The sequence below is a fragment of the Nipponia nippon genome, unplaced genomic scaffold, assembly GCF_047370975.1.
Source record: "Nipponia nippon isolate SJK-2023a ecotype South Korea unplaced genomic scaffold, ASM4737097v1 scaffold_1, whole genome shotgun sequence".
NCBI lineage: Eukaryota > Metazoa > Chordata > Aves > Pelecaniformes > Threskiornithidae > Nipponia > Nipponia nippon.
In genome coordinates this window covers 46,221,413-46,240,979 of record NW_028262290.1, presented here as the reverse complement: position 1 = coordinate 46,240,979, position 19,567 = coordinate 46,221,413, and the positions used below count along the sequence as shown (strand labels likewise).

Sequence of the window (19,567 nt, the reverse complement as noted above, 5' to 3'; positions counted from 1 at the left end):
GGTTCGGGCATCTTTTAGCACACTGTTACAGCTTGCGCTTCTGAATAGAAGCTGCAAATAGCCAACTTGCAAGTAGCAGGTTTTTACAAACATTTTGTGTATACAAGTGAAAAACTGAGCTCTCAATATGTATGTCAATATATAATTGCCTGGAGACAGGGTTGCAGTAAGCTTAGGTAATAAAAACTGGGCTGAGAAAACAATTGGTGTGCCATACGGAACGGATGGTTGCTTTACGATTTTTTCCTTTTCCTGTTTTCCTCTTTCCATAGAAAATATGCATTGCGTTGAGGACAGAGATACAGAAAGTCTTGGCAACTTCTAGTATGCCAGAGAGTTTGTTCTGCTCAGTGAGGAGGGGTGCAGTTCCCAAGAAAGATGTCAAATACAGTAATTAATGTTCTTCCTTCATGTGATGGATACTGTCTGTATTTAGAAACATCTGAGCTTGCGCTTGAATACAAGTCACGTAACATTTTTATTGGTATAGTGAAGAACTTGAGTGTTTTTATTCATGATACTTGAGGCTTCGCTCCCAGACATAGTTTAGAAATGCGTGACATTCCTTTTACGTTTCGAAGTGAAAAGTGAGCCAGGGTGAGCAGGAAGGACATTCCGTAGCTCAGTGAATCTTTTAGCAGTTTTTCATTGTGTCATATTTGTTTTCATAGAAGCAACTTCAAACTAGGGCAATATGAGCAGCAAATTAGTTTTTGCCTCATGTAAAAACAAATGATAAGAATCTGCTCATATGTAAGAGTTTATTCATGGAGTCAATTATTATCAGGATATACAACTTTCCTCTTTTGACAGCCTTCCCTCAGACTGGTCAAAATATAGTATCTTCAAAACAAACAGTGTTTTTAGTTTTCCTTCCTTCTTAGCTTCCCCTATTTCCCTAACAGTGAAACGCTAGTAACCTCATTTGAAACAATCTTTGTGTTTGTATCCATGTTTCTTATGGCTGGGATATGGCTCCAGTAATTCTGCTATGTAGCAAGTTACTTCCTATCTTAGTCCTGTAATATATCTTCTCATATTTTTATTTCCCTTTGTTTCAGAATATAAACATCAGCAAATATTATCTTGATTAATCCTCTCTCTGTCCTGCATCTCCTCTTTCCCTCTCCCTGTTTTAAGGAAGAGTAATAAAATGCAAGTTTATTCTTTTCCAATCAAGGACTACTAGTTTCTGTGAGGAATAATGTCCCTTTTGTCTTAAACATACTTGTTTTGTTTTGTTTTAACCTGCATGGAAATAATTGCTACCTGAATCAATGCACCTTTTCTGTAACCTCTCTAAACGGGTAAGAAAAGAGTTAGTGGCCTGGAACAAAGATTTTGGGCAATTTTTAAGATACTGTTACTTGATTTTGGGGTCGAGAAAGGAGATGCCGGCTAGACTGGATACCTAACTGTGACAGCACGGGATCAGAGTTTTCTCTGTAGGCAAACCTAAATTTAAGACAGTGCATGTAACCTCAACTCTGTTTGTCCAGGGACAGAGGAGGATCATATGCCGTGACCTCGTATGCTACCATGGTGTCATGGTAGTCCATGTCATACAGCTGGACGTATGCCAGTCACATGGTCAAAATCTCATCCCCTTCTCTGCTGGCTCTTGACCTGACACACACTTGAATGTCTTGTAATATAAGGAAGGAGCATAATCAAAGACTACTACATGAGAAAAAACAGACATTGTATTCAAAAGACTCTTTGCATTCCTGATATCATTTGGCTTATGCCAGAGGCTTCCCGTAAAACCTCCAGCAAGTTATCAGTTGTGAACCTTGATTTGGCATTAAAAAAAAAAAGAAAAGAAAAGAAGGGTGCTTCTCAGTTTCACTGGATTATTAGTGAATGAAATTAATGTTAGTGAAACACTGGCCTACTGGGTTTGAGGGAAGGCCGGAAAGGGGGCAGAGGGAATCCCCTTTTCTTAGGGAGTTTGGATGAGCTATGTCAGAGGCTGCTGTAGTTCCCAAGAGCAACAACACATTGAGAGAGACTTAAAGATGCTTCTGGCTACTTTTTTATGAGCTCTGAATCTCATGCTTCTCTCTAGAGGCATGTGCAGACTCATCCTTAGGATATATTTGTTCATATGGAATGTGAGAATACAGAACACATCTAAATTTATTTACTGCCAACTAGCCAGAGAAATTTGCTTTGGATTTGAGAGGAAAGAGGAGAACTTCAGCTCAGACCAAGTAATTTGTCTGTGTTGTAAGGAGCTAAAGAGAGACTAATTAAGGAAAGGGTAGGTGGAACATAAATAAAATTGGAATTTAGCATGTACGGTCTGTGTCAAATGGGATAGATACATTTTAAAGCAGAAAATGAATACAGTGTGAACTTTGAGACATTTTCGTGTATAAATATACGTTTTACTGGCTAATGCTGCATTCATTTTCTTCCTCTGTTATTTTCTGAGTATGTACCATTAACTATGTTTTTACCAAAATCTTCAATGTAAAAGCCAAATATTTAAGAGCACATGTAATAATTCAGAATATTACCGCATGAAATCATCATAACAAACCAAAACAAATAGCTCTTAAGCAATTTTTGAAGCTTCTCTAACAGGAAAGCCTTTCTTGTGGGAGAATAGCTATAATAGCCAGGTGTGAAAAGTGAATGAGGGGATAGCCCACCCTTGGTTTTGAGCTAGGTTTCCTGTTAAAGCGGTGGTGGAAGGCGTTCTTCCCGGAGGAGGATGTATGCCGTTCTGCTGCGTTTGCCTGAAAAAGCTGAATCCAGTCATTGTGTCTGTGTTTTGGCTTCTTTCCCACTGTGAAAGTACAGAGCAAACTCCTGCCTGCTGCTCCCTGTGAGCTCGATATCCTCATTAAAGACCAGGGAAAAGAAAGGGGAAAACCCAAGGAGGTGAGTGAGTTCATTTACATACCGTGCCAGGGCCAGCACATGGTTCAACACGTGATACCATGGTGAACCTTTTCGGTGAACTTGCTGAAGCCATTGACAGGCATTTGAAACTGCAGAGATCCAAGACTGAAATTTCTTATTCATGAGCAAGAGTGAAAGTGCTCTATAACTTAATGACATAACATAAATAACACGTTTTGCATTTAGTAAAACAGAGAGCTGTGACAATAATTGATGAGTATTTGTTTTGTTCCTGTTATTGTTATTATTATTAATGCTTGAAGTGTTTGGTACTTGTTATCATTTCTGTCTTAAAGATCTATGTTCCTGGGAGTCTCACGGTCTAATTGATGCCTTAGCTAGGTGGAAAGGACAATGAGAAGCACCTAAAATGAGCTACATTGATGTTCATCTTCCACTGTGACATCTGCTTGGACCCTTTTTTTTGTCTTTGAAACTAGATTCTTTTATGGTGCTGTTTGACTCCACTGCTGAGCAAAGAGCCCTGGTTGCTGCTCTGAGGTGGAGCATGTGCTCTTGCCATTTTGCCTGCGTTGTCTCCAGCACACATCACACCCTTCTGGGAGCAGTTTCCATTCACCAGCTCTGCACCAGTGTTTCCCTGGGTTGGCAAACTGAACCAGCTCATAGACAAGTGAGGAGGGTTAACCAGCCCTTAGATACACTTAGCTGAATCATCTAGCCTTATGCTTTTGTCTACACTAAGAAGTTTTTTCTGGATGCAGAAAGGGTTTCAAGAAAACATTTGTATCTTCTTTTCTGAATTTACTTGCATCCTTTTGACTGGAAGTTGACTGTAATCTGTTACAACTGGGTTACATGCAGGTGGAGTGGTAATCTCTTAACATGGCTTAACATCAACCCAACCAAAAAAGAAGGCCTTGTTATAAAATATGTTGTTTGGTAGTATAGCAGACTTACACTTACGAAGGCTGTAGCTCGCAGTACACCTTGTTTAAGAATAAATTGCATTAGTATAATAAACATACTTATACTGATATAACTATGTGTGTATAGTGAAATACAACGTTGGTAACTGAACTGGTAAAGGCAAAGAAGTGCAAGGTCACGTTGACAAAGAAGAGGTTGAAAGACATGCATGAACGCAGGCCCCTATACAAGTATACTGAGCCTCAATATAGATATAGCAATTGTTCATGCCCTCAGATCTTAGAAGATCCGTAGTGGGTTTGAGGGACTTGTGGAGAAAGAGGTTAGTTTTGTCTGGGCCGAGGGAAGATGGAGCTGAGAGGAGAAAACCGGCAGTATGACAACAAGATGGGAAAAAGTTTCCATATGCAAGTTGGGTTAAGCGAGGTAGTTCCTAACTTTTCTGTCCACATAATTTTTTATGTTCAAGGATACCTTCAGGGGACATACATCACTAAAATGATTGTTTCCGAGTAAGAAATCTCCCTAGTTTCCCAAACAAAAATTAAATTCCAGGTCTTGCATGGCTGCACATAACTATGGTACTGTCTGGTCTACCCTACTCTCAGGTTGTTCTGCATGTTTTTGGTGGTTCTCCATATGCATGGTTAATTTTCAGTATCAGTTCTTTTCTAATTTGGAGTATATATAAGAGGGGGGGAAGAGTGAAAATTCAAAGTAAACTAAGTCTGTTCTCTTCTTCACATGTTTTTAGTTACTTTGAATGCTAATCAATTTTATGCGTGCTTTAAGAAACTGCATCTCCTGAGACTTTTCAAAGAGCTGTGTGGGGCTTCTCTCTGCTTGGACTCAACTGAAAATATGAGACGTGTTTGTTATGATCTCAGTTGGTCCTTAAAGGTCAGAGCACCAGTTTAATTTATGACTCAGCACTCTAGTTACTAGAGTCTAGGTAAAATGGAGAGTGTAAATCATTTTCACCACTCTCTCTTAATTTAGAAGCAATGTGTTCCTTTTGCACACAAAAAATGCTTGTTTTCTGCCAAAGTGTTAAAATATCAGTGAAGAAATTATAAATTTCTCTGCTTTTTAATAACTAAGTAAAGAACAAAAGAATTCAATCACCGCTTGTTTTTCTTTGTGGCCTTATACTTTTAAATAAGTGATTTAGGAGGTTGTAGTCCAACAGATGTATTTGGTTTCTGGTTGTTGGAAAGCTGAATTTTCATCTTATGTTTGGGAAACTGTATCAGAGTTTAAGTAGAAATAAAAGCGTATCACAAAGATCAAGACTTAGAGAGAAAGGTTTAATCACAAAATAGTAAAACATAGTTAAAAAAAAAGTCTGCGTAGGCTGATCACAGAATCTTGGAATTTTTGTTTGTTTCATGGTTACTGTTAAAGCAAAACATCATCCCATTTCTGGGAATCTTGCGTGATCAAGGATTATAACACTGAGACCATGTTTATATTCATTTTTCTTTTAAATTTTTAAAAGTGAATACTTATCTGTTATATGATTAAAGTTCCTGTTGCCTGCTACCAACCAAGCACATGCCTAGCAATTTTTGCTCTTGCTGGATTTTTCACCATTACCGTGAAAGGAGCTCCCTCCCTTAACATCTTTGTTTTGAACAAAGAAGTTCAAAGCTGGTGGCTGGATGACAGTGAAATGAAGAAAAAGCTTTAAATGATTGTAGTTGACCCAATTCCAAGTGAAGATAAACCTTTCTGATTTAGAGTGTGTTGCATTTTAGCTTTGTCTGCTCTCTCAGGAGTTTTGTCTGAAAAAACAAAATGTGAAGTATATGCTCAGCTCGGTTTTAAGTAGAAAAGCTCAGAAATGACAGTTGTCAAAGCTCACTTTGGCTGTACATGGTTTTGGCCGGGGCAAATAAGCCTTCTGCTGAGGGGAAAAAAAGAAACTGAAATCCTTGCGAGCTTTAGCAAGCCCTAATACAGGGCTAATATGTGCCAACCTCAGCAGCGTCAAGGGTGCTTGCTCAGAGAGAGGTGGGGATTTGCCCAGTTCTGATGCTTCTGGCTGACGGTTTTGGGAAGCCAGGCTCTTTGTTTCCAGAACAGAAATCCCTCTAGCGACATAGCACTCACCTACTCTCCCTTGAAAAGTTGGACTCTGTAATATAGGCATGCTACGTTGCTTGTGAGGTATGCAATGCTGTGGTTCACTCCTTCACCTCGAAGGCGGCTTGAGAAAAGTCTGTCCCTGCATCTTTTCTGTAAGGCTTAAAACGTCTTTACATTTAGTAAGTCCTTCTGCTAGGAAGCTGAGGGAAAGGTTTGCGTAATGAACTGTCAATAGCCCAAACTGAAGCATTTGCAATATGAAGCTACTTGAATGCTTTCACTGTTCTGTCTTTTTTTCCTCATACTAGTGAGGGAGGGATTTTTTTTTTTCCTGACCCAAACGTTTTGAAGTTTTTTCAGCACTTCTTGAACACTTGGCTCCAAAAAGACACCAAACACTACTAGAGGTGTAAGATCAATTACAATGGTAACTATGTGCACTCAGACCTTTAAAAAAAAAATTTAAAAATGAGGCATTTTTTAAATCCAAATATTTTGTAGGTGTCTCACTGCTTGGTACTGGAGCTTGAGGCATCATATTATCATGAATTATCGTGTTAAACCTTTGAGTGAAAGCTTAGAAGGATAAATGACTATACCTGTACGTGGGGTAATTCTCTTAGTGGAAATATATGTGATCACTATATATGGACTTAATGACAACAGTGTAAGTTATACTATTGCAACTTTGAATATAAAGCAGCGGTATTTGTCTTGCACCCTTTACTCCCCTGTTTCCACTGGAGCTGACTGATTGCCTTTTGCCTGCCCTCGATCGTTGGTTTGAGGAGCAGTCTGAAGCTTGCTTTGTTTTCCTTGCAACTTCTCCCTTGGGCTGCCACATCTCTTTGTGCTTTATTTATTGCCAACTTGTTTGATTAGATTAAGGAAGGATCAAGGGATCCAGTACCCTTAACAAAAGGCAACCCACCGTTTATAAACGTGTAAACATAACGTAATTACTTCTTAATTCCTTGTGTTAAATTAAAAAGGGGATTCTTCAGCAGTTAAACCCTGGCAGTTTTTTTGAAAATCAAATGAAGGCCATTTGCTGACTCAGACCTGTATGCCAAAGATGAGTATCCCCCACAAAGCTCAGGTTTTAGTTGATATGAAGAACTTCAGCTACTTTGATCTCCTTGTGATCCAGATAATACACCTTGTCAGTCCACCCTAATTTCTAACCGTTTCTGACTTCCCATAATGAAAGGAGGTTTTGTCTCCACTTGGTCAACTTAGGATTTACCATTAATTGGTAGTTCAGCTCTCTTTCCATTAGCAGTGGTAAAGGATATAGTAAGGAGAGGATTCAGCTTATATTCAAAAACTTAATGTTTAAACGCCCTAGCACCCATTTTGCTTTGATCTCTACCATTAACAGAGCTCTACTAGTGGTAATTCTGGGTAAAGGACTGTCATAAAAGCTTAGCAAAAAAAAAAAAAAAAAAAGGTAACTTCCTGCCTGTAGACTCAGTTGGCCTCCTTGCATTTGGGGTTTTTTGGTTTCACAAATTAAAGTAAAAAAACTCTTTAAAATAGAAGCGTAAATGGGATTCTGTTAGAGATAGAGGTAACACACTGTGTGCTTCTGTGTGCAGTCTATTCTGTAGGCGATTTAAAGGAGCATCTCGATGATGAGCAGAACCATTTCTGTGCAACTCCTGTCAGTTTCAATTTTGCAATATTTTACTATTTGAGGCTTAGCATCTCGATTTCTAGATTTCTTGTAAGTGGCTTTTTGCTGCCTCTCATGTGGAAGAGGAGTCGAGAAGCGTTTCTCTGGACAGCACCATCCCCTTACACTTTTGTAACACATTAGCAGTAGAACATTTCACCTACTTTATTCTTTTGTGGTTTGACTTGCGTTATTTCTCTTCTTTCTTTCTCTGGCTTTGTTGTTTATGCTCCATATTATGATTGGCACTGTTTATTTTTATTATACCTCACAGGTCTGTAACTGGCTAATTCTGAGCTGGCTCCCTGCAAGAAGCTGTCTGTGGTGATGAGAGCAAACAGCAGGGCTTTGCTTACATGTCTCTGCCAGGCTGGTGTCAAAACACTGGTATCAGAAATAACACTACTTCTGTGGCAAAGGTTTCTGTTGTCTTTTTATTTTTTTTTTAAACCAAAGACCATGAACATGATCTGCTAAGAGGCCATCGAGCTCTTGCCACGATCACTCGTATTTTACCATAGAATAAATATCTACAGCTTCTCTGTCGGCCACGAAGCACTTGAAAGGAGTTGCTGAAAGGTTTGGAGCACTGCCCTGGGTGTAATGATGAGCTTCCTTATAACGAGCTCTATTTTAAAGAAGAGAGAGTGTAAATCCTTGCTGTAAGAAGACTGAAATTAACTCTGGATAAATTGTGAATGGCTTGCAGTGACATGAGATCAGGCAAAACAGTTTGAGAAAAGTATTTAGATTGCACTTTTGGTGTTCGTGCTACCTTACTTCTTTGACTTTTGCTAGCTTGGGATCGGGACCGTTTGGTGCCTCAGTTTTGACAGGAACTAGGTCATATTCTAGGTTACATTAGAACGACGATGGAAGCAGCTGTTGCACGCACGGGCCGTTCCTGGCTGTCTACTGCAACTGCAAAGGAACAAGTTGCCATTAGCATACGCGTTGAAGAGCATGTTTCCTTTGGAAGTTGGCTTTTGAATGTATTCATTGGTTTGGGGGGTTTTTAAGGCAGTAAAGAGTATGAAGTAGAGGACGATACGTTAGGGGATTTCACTGGGAGCCAGGTGCTCTGACACCCGAGACTGAGACCCATGGTACACCCTTGCCTCGACTGTTCCAGCCTCCTCCGGCTGTTCCCGCTTGTTCCTGCTCCTGCACTGTGGCACACCTAACTTCTGCCAGCATAACGATGATGGGGCTCTGCCATGACCTGGATCTGAGCAAGGGGACTGCTCCAGCTGTAAGATTTCCATCTTTTCCTTTCTTTTTTGAAGGCAGGGTTTTTCATTTACTTTGTTTTTCAAGTTGGATGAGTTCTTGATCTGGTTTGCAGCACAACCCACAGACATGTCAGCCTCAATGAGGGGTGAGGTGCAGACCACAAGGTGAGGGTATTGTGAAGCCAGAGCTTCCTTTTCTGTGTTGCTTTAGGCAAGTTACCATCCTCTCTACCTTAATTTCTCATTTCATGAGATAAAGGGAGAAATACTTTAATTAAAGCAGGAGTTATAAGATACCCATTTATTAAAACTGTTGTGTGAGCTTGTTAATTTTCGTGCAATACTCTCAAATCTTCGAGGAAAAGGTACGATTAAAGAACTAGGTATTGCTTTCAGCTGGCTTACCACCTGCATCTTTAGGTGTTGAGGCAGTAACACTTTTAATTTTATAAAATGCCTTTTTCAGTAGAGGAGACATCCTGCACTCTTAGACACAGGGCTACTCATGCTGGGTTTCCAGTCGTCATGCCAGTAGCTCATTCTTGTTCTGAGGACTGAAGTTACGCGCTTAGAAAAATGTTCAACTGGTTCAGCAAATCTGTCTATATAGCAGAGGTTCAGAGAAGTCACTGATGTTCTCCTTTCTGTTTTGAATCTACACTAACTAAGCATGAGTGCCCTCTTAAAATCTGCAAGACTAGCTTAAAACAACCTCTCGTTCCCTGATTTTCTGTGGCATACACGCTACACTGGAGCACTAACACTGGTGAGCAAAATAAAATATTGCTTAACAGCATGAGATACAAGGTTTTGGAGTTAAATTGTCCATTACCTTCTTAAAACATTGTTGCAAAGTGAATGGCTGCAATACAGGACTACTGCACTTGGGAAATGCAGTTCCTGAGCTGCACTGCAGCATTTTTTATTACAGTGAGTTAAGTGAAAGCATTGGAACTAATAAGTGCTTTCAATCCTAAATGTGAAAGTCTTTATTTCAGTTTAGCTTTACCTCGATTTCCTTATGCACTTTCTTTGTCTGATAGAGGCCAATACACCCACATACGTCTACAAACAATCAACAAAGCGATGAACTGACGAAGGCGTTTCTCTTGAAGGCTGGGAAGGGAAGGGATTGATATCGCCAAGACACGCCGATACTAACAGGCTCGTGGAGCCATATAAATGTGTAATTAGTGAAATGTGAAACTTTATGCTTAACATTGGTCAACTAATATCTCTAGTGTGCGTTTCAGTAGACTTTTGTTGAAAATAGGCATTTTAGATTTGTGTGGTTGGTTTTAGTGGGGAAGAAAGAGCTGGCAGAGTGTCCGGGCGGTTGAGACTCTTGCTGTGTGAATAATACATAGCAGAGGTAATAGTTTGATAAAGGTGGAGTTAAAATTCTCCTTAAGCTGTATACTGGGCCCTTAAATACTAAAATATGACTTATGTTATACTATGGTAACTTTCCCTTTGATGTATCTGGCTGAAGACTTAGACTTAACCCTGTCTTTGTGACTTATCTCCCTGCTAAGCTGAGCAGGCTCAAGAGTGAACATTGCCAAGAGCGCAGGCGAGCCACGGGAAAAGCATTGTGTTTTGCTTTGCGCCTGCATATCTTTTTCAACATTTATTTCTGTGAAAGCTGCAATTTCAAAAATAAGATTGTCTAAACAAATACTGCCAATTGCTTTTCTTCTTCGTTGTGTTGTAATAGCATGAAACTAAATAATTCCCCCTCAGTTCAAGAATCAGCCACCCTTGTGTTGAACAGTCAGTGAGAATCGAGCCAACCCCTAGGTGAAACAGGCAGCTGTTATTTTCTTCACGACTTTACATTTCAGTCATACAAATATAGTAGGATCAAAAACTAAGAGAAATTGCAGAAACAGTCATAATGCAAGTCCTGAACTTCTGAATTTTGTCAGACGAAAAAGTAAAGAAATCTCTAGTTCATGGTATTCGGTAGCATTCCCAAAAGCAGACAAGGAAAGACCCTGTTCTAGGTAACTAAATGAGTGCAAAAATGTAATAAACCAAGCACTCTTCTGTTTGCCATCAGCTGGCATGGGGTTTATCTGTGTTAAAAATTTGGGTTTCTTTTTTTGCGATGGAGCAGCTAAACGCTGATGCAACCTCTCTGTTTGACTTCCCGTGGTTGTAAAAAAGGCAGCGCAGTGGTGGAACCTGGGGCTGATTAAGGCAATGCACCCTTACCTCTATTGTGCGTAGCCATATTAGTATAAAAATCCCTAGGGATAGCTATGCCTCTAAGACTTAGATTTTATTGTGGTATGTTCGGTTTGTTCTGTAAAGTAGTAATTTAGTGGCTGATTTACGTTTTGGTTATAAAGTAAAAATAAATTATTTTGGTTTTGTTTCTTAGGCACCAAATAACTCAAACCTAAATCTTGCCAGCGTAACTGATTAACCTTGTAATAGCATCTTTGAGATATTAATGTACGCACTACCTTATCTTCTGCTTTATCTGGCCTTCATCTGTTGATTTTAATATCCTTTGTGGTTGCTAGTGACGTGTTTTTGTTGTAGACAGTGAGGGATTTTGGCTCCTGTTTATTTCCTTGGTTTATCCCGATTCACTCTGTTCTGTCCTCTCAAAGAAATAACTGCATTAAGCAGAAAAAAAACAAGACGATAAACCACAGCCCAGAAGCACGATAGGAGTCGTGTCTGCTTGAAGTGCTCAGAAAGCATGCTGCGAGCTGCATGTACAGTTACCACTCTCATGTGGAATGACAGTGAAAAAAGCTGACAAATGGATTGCTCATCCTGAACAAATGCAGAAGAATCCTTTTTACCCCTTTCCAGTGTAATTTACATCTCTATGACTTAAGTAAACTATTGATACAGGGTAAAGTTCAGCCATTGCAGATGCAGCATCGTATTCTCTTGCAAGGCTTCAGTGCTTGTGATATCACTAAACCAGTAGAAAACTAATCAGTGAATTAAAAAAAAAAAAAGATGGGGAGGGGGGGAGAGTATGAGTTTCTGTTGTTCTGCTGCATTAAATTGGCTCAGCAGGATCAAGCGTATCCTGGAGTAGCAGAGAGGCAAAAGGCAGAAAGGAAGCGAGGCGACAGGTTTCAGCTGCAGCGAGTCTGCCTGTGGTGTGGATCGTCACTCGCCGCTGCCTGCTCTGCGGGTGGCAGGCGCCCGCTCACGCCTGCCGTCTTGCTGCAGATCAGTGCCCCATGCCAGCAGATAGCGGAGACGAATGTCTGAAAGTCCTTCGTGTCCAGTAGTGTGAAATCCGAGAGCTGAGTGGAAACGGATGGTTTAAGGCAGTTTGTGCTAACCTGGCTGGCTTGGCCCTGAAAGGATTAGAGCTCTGCGGTAGGTAGGGGTGGTGAAGTCCTGGCGGTACCCGCTGCTGAACAGCCATGAGGGGTAGGTATCCTGTTCAGCCACTGCAGCTGGGTCTAGAAGAGAATGAACTGGTTACAGCACATCATATGCTCGTGGATGTATTACAGTTCTTGGCTGTATGGCCACGACTATGACCTCGCTGTATCTGCTGTGCTGTTCACTTCTTCAGAGCCACTTGCGCTTGTTCTGCGTAAGGTGGTGCTGAGCACGGGTGTTATTCCTGTTGGTGCAACAGTTTGTCGGTTTAGCTCCCACAGTTTGGAGATGCATAGGAGAACGTGGAGTGTAATTCTTCTGCGTGATACCGTGCTAGTTTCTCAGTGGGTGTTCTACTTGATGCGTGACATTTGATTTGGTGTTCAGGGATGTGAAAAAACCTGTGTGGTTTCTCTGTGAGTGATTTAGTTCCATTTTCATGCAATTCTACTACAGTGTTCTCTCATGGTTGAAAAGTAAAAGAAAGCAGAAATAGGAATGGAGATCTCTTCTCTTAGCTGTATCTTTCGATCCACAAAAGTAGGTGGATGAGACGACCTCCCTCTTCCCAGCACCAGGGAGATGTGGGAAGATCTCCCTCTTGGGCAAGAGGTACATTTAATTACAGGAGGCAAGAAGCAGTCTGTAGTAAGGTTTCGTTATGATTTTTCACAGCCCAGTGAAGCCTCCCGTGATGTGATGATGGAGCTTGCGATGCTGAGAGCAGCTGATGCTGTGAGAACCTCTGCAGAACTCATTTCTCCTGCTTTGGCAAGGGGATTGCCGGGTTACAGGTTGCCTCTGTGCTGTGCTGGCCCTGCCTGAGCAGTGTGACAGGCAGCGTACAACTGAAGGCACCTGTGGTATGGCTGTGCAAGTACGGGCCTCTAATCCTTCTGTAGGAAACAGGGAGAAGGAAATTGGCACTTTTGGAGTGTATCTCCTCTCCTCTTAAGGACATCAAATGGACCTCATTCTGAAGTTGTTCGTTTCTGCTCATCAACTGTCAAGAGAGTCTGGGGGGACCGGTTAATAAAGTTAGCTAGATAAATCCCAGTCTTAAATGTCTGATAAATGTTTAGGCTTGGAACGTCTCCAGCTATTTACTGATACCTTAGTGTCTCATGTAGTACTTTACACTTCCCTGCAGACTGTGCCGCTCTACCCATCCATGTGACATATTTTAAATGCTTAATTTTATGAGTATACTATAGCTGAAGTGAGCAGCAAACATTCTTACCATATACCTAGTACACGTGCTGTATTTTATTTCAGATATACAAATAAATTACTATTTTTGTAAGCAACCATTTTGTTTCTTGGCGCAAATTGCTTGGGTGGGCAAGGCTTCTAAGATTGCATTTGGAAAGACTGTTGCTTTATTTATATTACCTGTTTCTGTTTCCAGCAGTTTTAAGGTATTATAGCTATAAAGAAAGAAAGGGCTAATTGTAATCCAAAACACCTGACAGGACAACTGTCGTCTTGTACTGGTGACATGTAGTAGATGTGGTGCAGATCACTTCATCATGTGAATGTGAGGTTAGCAAATTCTCCTTAGCACCCAGCCTGAAGAGTTGGCAAACCATAGAATAAACTTATTAACGTAAGCATTTTTTGTTTGGATGCAATGATTATAATTTGTTCTCTTGAAGAATTACATTCATGTTACATCCTGCTCTTAGCAGAGCTCATGGCAGTTGCAATTTGTCAAAATTTGCCTTCTTTATGAACTTTGGTTTTGCTGACAAATTAAATACAAAATTAAAACAAGAAATTGAGTTTACAGTCTTTCACTGCCAGGATCCTTCCCCAAAGATGGTTAGCCTAAGCATGAAGTTCTCAGGAGAGACTCATATCCTCTTCTTTTATAGGAGGTGTTTTAATGAGCCACCTGAAGGCAGAGTAAGCAAAATTACTTCCTTTTTTCTGTCAGGATTATCACTTAGGGCAAGTGTTTTCAAACAAATATTAGAAGTCTCTTGCGATGTTTACAGTTTGGGAGGAGGGCATCCGCAGGTACTGTTTTTTTCATGTGTAACTTCTACATCCAGTTTCTGTGGAAAGCATAGAGATATTTCTGTGGCATAAAACAAACCCATATGTATATGCCAGCAGATAGAATTGCTTTTATCAAATAACGTGTGCCCTGTAGCAACCTTAATCTGGCAGCAAGGAGCACTGAAAGTAAAACTAACTGAATTGATTTTCAAGGTAAATAGGTGACGTTAAGGGACATAGCAAGGGAATTTATTTGTTTATTTACTTTATTTATTGCAAATTATACTGATCTAAATGGTAATAATTCTTTCAAAAAACTATCTGAAGAATGCACCAGCCTCTGGAATATTTTCCGTATTGAGCATGAGATACCGTGGCTGCACATACCCGTGGTCCTTGTCCTGCAGGTCTCCGTCTGACCTGCGTTTCCCGTGCGCAGGTTCAGCACAGAGCTGAATTACGTCCTTCGACTGGGGAACCGGGCAGCGTTCGTAGGTCTCAATGTCGAAACCCTTTTTGTCATCCAGCAGTGACTCTGTGTTGTGTTCTTTCTGGAAATGCCATCCCTTTCCCTGGCTCAGAGGGGAAGAGTGTGAAGATTTCAGCGCGCAGGGGGATCCCAAGTGGGACCATGAGCTCTCAGCCACAGAGTCTGGTTTTGTGGCTGCGCCTGTTCAGCTGGCACTTAATTATAACACTGTTAATCATAACTCTGCCTTTGAGATCCGGCACCACGGGGTGATGTTCGCTCGTTGTTGGAATACCAAGAGAGCAAAACAGCTGGCAAGAATCTTTCTGGGAAGAAAGAAAAAAAGCAAGAACAAAACAAAAAAAGAAGGCAGCATTCAATACTGAGTCTGTGCTTAGATGGATTTTTTTTTTTCCCCCTAATCTTCTCATCTGCAGCGTTCTCTGTATGTCTGAGTCTGTTATGGTAGCGAAAAGATGTTATTGGCCTTTCAGAAAGTACAGCGCACTTGATGCAGTCCAAGCCTAGGTGCGATGGAAGCATGGTAAAGGCTCAGCCTCAGAGAAGATGATACAAGTGAGCACAGAGGAAAAGTGTTTGCTTAGAATTTTACCAGCAGTTCATTCTGCTGCATGAATTACTAATTTTCAATATTCTTTTGCTATGCTTTTTAGTCTAGCATAGCTTTTTTCCTGTCTATGCCTGCTCAAAAAGTTGCCACTATTTTTGCCCTTCATGTGGACCTTGTTACCATTACAATGTTATTAAAATACAACAGCAATCTCTATGTGCCTGTATTATCTAAATAGAAGTAAGCCAACCTTGCACATAAGCACATATTTTGTAATGGACATGTAATTTGACCACATTCTAAAAATTGTTTAATGGCTGTTAGGCCTGGTTTTTGGTTATTTAAGAACGTGAAAAAGGTTTAGTGTGTGTCCTTAAGCCAGATACCCTCTGACAGCACGGAAGAGAAACTCCCTGGATGACCTCAAGGGGCTTTCTAAACTAACGTGTGCTCTCCTGACCAGACATAGCCAGACATTGAAGGCGCCCTGTAAAGGCCACCGAACGTCTGAAGTGAAAGGGGGAGGGTTTGGGTTAGGAGGGTTTACATTTATGGAGAGCTGTTGTGGGTGATAGGTATTTTGGTGCTCTCTATTGGGCAGACACTCTTGGGTTTATTAGGGTCTTGAATTTTATTCAAAACTTTTCTTTTTAACCTTTACAGAGTAGACTTAAATAAAAATGGCAGTCCCAGAACAAGTTTAGAATAAAATAAAGTGAAATCTGCTTGCATCTCAAGCCTTTCATGCTTTTTGTGACGAGTTTATAAAGTTAGGGATTTGTATACTCATATACTTAGCTGTGCAAACATACGTTTATTACTGTCATTACGCGACTGGCTGCGGTCGTGGTCTGTGGCAGCAGAAGGTATTACATGACGGGATGAGCTTGAGCATACTAAAAATGCACATAATGCTTAACTGCTTTTCATGATCTGCTTTTCTGTTAGGCTATGCCTTTATTGGCATGGAGGCAAAATGTGGTGGGTGTGATGAGCAGACCAGCCCTATCAGATGAGATAGTGGTTCTGCCTATCTGGGTACCCTATCTCCAGGAGTGCATGTTGGTGGGAGAATAGAAGGACTGGGCAAACACAGACGGATTCTTCCCTGGATTAACCTGCCAGCCTTCAGCAAACTTCAGTTCAAGGACTTCCAGGGGCAGAGGTTGCATTTCTGCACTTGGCAACATTTCTTTTAAAACGCACTTATGCAAGTTTTTATAGGAAGGACAGTAAGTTAGATTCACTTTAAAACGAGTGCTCCTGTAGTTGAATCACGCTTTGAAATGAGATTCTCTAATGCTGTTTGGTTCTATATAGCTGGTTGCCCAAACAATATCTGAATGACGAAGCTGTGTTTAAATAAGATTGTAAGATTTTCAGCTCACATGTACATGTAACCACAATGTAGAAAACAGATATGAATGTTTTGGCAGATGCTTAAAGAGGGTGGTGGTGTAGGAGTTTGGAGGACAGCAATGATAAAGAAGAAGTGGAAAGACAAGTGATCTGGGGGTAAGGTTCTCTAAAGGAAAAAATAATATTCTCTCCCCAAATTCAGGACCCCGGTGTTTTTGCTGTGTATGTCAGTATCACAGACGTAAGGCTGCGGAAGGCAAGTCTCCGGTGCATGCCATTCACCTTCTCAGCAGTTAGCCAGAGGGACTGCTAACAGCGTTAGCCGACGGCCGAGGGATCTGACCCTCTCCTCTGAGACGGCAGCGCTGTTCTCTGGCGGGCGTCCCAGGGGTGCTGGAAAGCAACGCGGTCTGCACAATCTCTCTGCCTCTTGACCAGAGACAGTCAGGGTCATAGACGTGAATATTATCTTTGTGACGCTTCAAGCAAGCAAACAGATATTTTTTTTTTTTTAAAGGAATGTTGCATGCAGTCAGTTGAATGTAAAAACGCCGTATCTGATCTTTCAAGAGCTGTTCCCTTGAGGGGATGTTGCGCCAGCTCACCCGCCCCGCCGGGGCAGGGGCAAGGCAGGGAAGGGAGCGCACACGCATGTGCATGCACTTTTGTGTGTACGTGCACGCACATACTAGAGTCACAGAATGGCCTCTTTTCCCTTTATGAGTCCCTTGTGTCTTCCCTCTGATGTTGACTAAGCCAGGGAACTCCTCTTTTTTCCTGTATCGTAGTCCAGGAATCGTGCCCTGGACATTTTTTCAGCTGAGCACATTTACATACAGGAAATCAGCCTAAAGACTCCTCTTCCAACAGTATTTGTACTAGACAGTTTTGCACTGGTTTCAGGTATGCTGCTTTTTTTTTTTTTTAAAGCAACTGATAAAGAGGAAAATACAGAACACAAGTAATTTTGCTTTAAAAACAGGTGTATAAATATGTGTTAAAACACAATATCCTAAATATATTTACTTGCACAACTTAAAGCAAGAATGCACTAGTATTATTGCATTTGTGTATGTTTTTTCCATGTCCTGTTTAGTGATGCAGTTGAGCAACGGAATAATTTTTATTTAGGTCCACCTTGAATTGCACATGAATACGAGTGTGAAGCTCTCTCCTCGCTTGCAGAGTGCCAGCACCAGGAGGAGCAGTGCAGGAAGGGCCTAGCAGGGTGGCTGCAGACCAGGGTGCACTCCTTGCGAAAGGAGACTAAGAGAAGCCAGCCCTTGGCCTGGCTGAACAAGAAGAGAACACACTTTTAAATAAAAAACAAAATAAATAAGGAAGCAGGGAGAGTCTTGCCACCAAAGTGGGAAAAAATGAAGAATTTCAGCTTAGGTAGGGATGAGTCTCAGCTGGTACAAACATAATTCTGTTGGAGTTAGAAGATGGTTTCTTGCCAATAGTACTTCAGTTGTAGTGGGAGTAGTCAGGAGGAAAGGCAGGTAGTTTTACTGGAGCCTGATCGTTTTGTCAAAGATTTTTTTCTCCTGGTTTTGCCTGTGATAGCATGACTCGACTCCAAAACGGGCTGGTTTGATCCTGTGTACATAGTGTAAAGCCTGGCATATTGTACAGTGATACTGTATTTGCTGTTATTTTAGTGAAGGTACATAGAGAGTGACAAGTATAGAGAAGAAAAAATGCATGATGATTTCTATATAAGAAGTCAGTCAGCAGTCCTTCTTTAGGTTCATATTTCTCAGGTTTTCAAATTTGGCTGCAGAATCCCTGCTTATGAAGCTTGGTATGAAGCTTCCAGGCCTGAGAATAGGGATGCCATCCTTTGTTAAACAATACAGGATATATTTAAGCCCCCGATTAGCTTACAGTTGTTTGCTTGGGAAATGTGTGCGTAGGGGAGTTGTTTTACCCTTCATTGTATAAACATTTCTCTGTACTGGCTAATTTCGCTATTGTTCTTGGAATGTCAGTCTCACTTCAAAGTTCAGGGTTTTTTGCTTTGCCAGGGCCAAGATTTCCATGATGGCACACCTTCTCCCTTCTGTCTCTCTCACTGGTTTTCTCCAGAATCTGTATGTTTTCACAGGTGTTTTCCCACAACTTCAAAGGCTTTGTTTCTGCTCTTTTCGGCAGGGAAGGGCTGGGTGCAATCATGAGAGGTACCCATACTCCAAAATGCTCCTTTCCACTGGAAGTGTGTGGCTTCTGCAGAGCTCTTTAGCTGAAGTGGGTTGTCCAGGAACTGGTCCTTCACGCATGACCATATGTCACCACCTCACTGCTGCCAGGACTCTTCCCAGTTTTTAAAGGTTATTGATGGCCCCCTGTTTTGGTGGGTGTGTTTGTATCAGGCTTGTAGGAGTTTTACTATGTTTAGGATAGTACTTCAAGCAATGAATCAGGTTGTAATTCTGTTTTCTTAGGTCCTCTAGGAAAATACAGATCTCGTTCTTGTTCTGAAAAAGTTGGTCTTAGGTTTTATTTCTGTAATTATTTGTCTGGTATTTTCTCCCTTCTTTCGACTTGGCTTATAATTAGTTTCAAGAAGCTGTATTCATATGATTGCAACACAGAGAATTGTGGTAGGTAAACTTGGCTTATTCTTTGAAACAGAAAAGTAAACCTAGAACATGCTGAAGCTACGTAGCGTCTGAAGGCTAATGGGATCACAGAAAAGCAATCCAGGGGTTCATCACTGAGTCTGCTCTGCTGAGTCACCAGCCCTCTTACATGAATCCAAAAAAGAAATTCTGGCATGTAAGAATAGTGTGATACAGAAGATTCTGCCAGATGTGATCTGGTGGCTAATTGTCATTGCAAATGTTCAGTGCAATAAAACAACCCAAAAGTTAAGCAATGACCTGGAGACCACCAGTATAAGATTTCAGTATTAGAATTAGAAGTTTTTGCTTGTTCTGTACAATTATGTCTTTGAAGTAATGCAGGAATATTAAGATTGCTCTGGATTCAAAAAAGAAAAAAAAGAC

At 41.0% G+C, this 19,567-nt stretch overlaps 1 protein-coding gene across 7 annotated transcripts in view; it reads left to right on the top strand.

The window, feature by feature from the left end:
- The window catches only part of SPIDR (scaffold protein involved in DNA repair), a 208,036-nt gene that overhangs the window by 106,627 nt on the left and 81,842 nt on the right, over positions 1 to 19,567 (top strand). The gene's annotated exons all lie outside the window — the stretch shown is intronic.